The sequence below is a fragment of the Eutrigla gurnardus genome, assembly GCF_963514095.1.
Source record: "Eutrigla gurnardus genome assembly, chromosome: 14".
NCBI lineage: Eukaryota > Metazoa > Chordata > Actinopteri > Perciformes > Triglidae > Eutrigla > Eutrigla gurnardus.
In genome coordinates, this window is record NC_139937.1 from 4,071,939 (window position 1) to 4,072,494 (window position 556).

Sequence of the window (556 nt, forward strand, 5' to 3'; positions counted from 1 at the left end):
CAGACCCCATCAGGTTGTAGTTCCTGCTGCAGGAGGAGTCTTCAGGACTACATTAGGACATGATGACTTGCACAGATTCACAAGATGAAATCAATACCAGTGTCGCTGTTGCAGCTAGTAAATACAGCATTTTTATAATTGATCATATCTCAGTCATTTCATGAAATGTCAAAATGTTTCCAGCTTCTGAAATGTGAGAATGTGATGCTCTTGTTTGTGATATTACATTGAATGATTGGGCTCTGAGCAGTCATAACGGCCATTTTTGACTTTTTTCCTGACAGAGACCAAACAATAATCAATAATGTAGTTGGTAGACTGATCGATAGTCATCCCGATTAGAAGTATGAGGACTGTTAGTTAATTTCCTTGAAGACACGCTGATAAACACGAACAGCTGATGGGCGAGTTAAAGGCGAATTAAGGGAAATGAGACTTTCCCTCTTTGAAAGAGATGGGAAGATAAACTGGTTGTGATGATAAGGCAAGTGCGGGGTGTGGTTTGGTTGGGTTTATGGGGGGGGGGGGGGGGGGGGGGGGGAGACTCTCGCGAGAA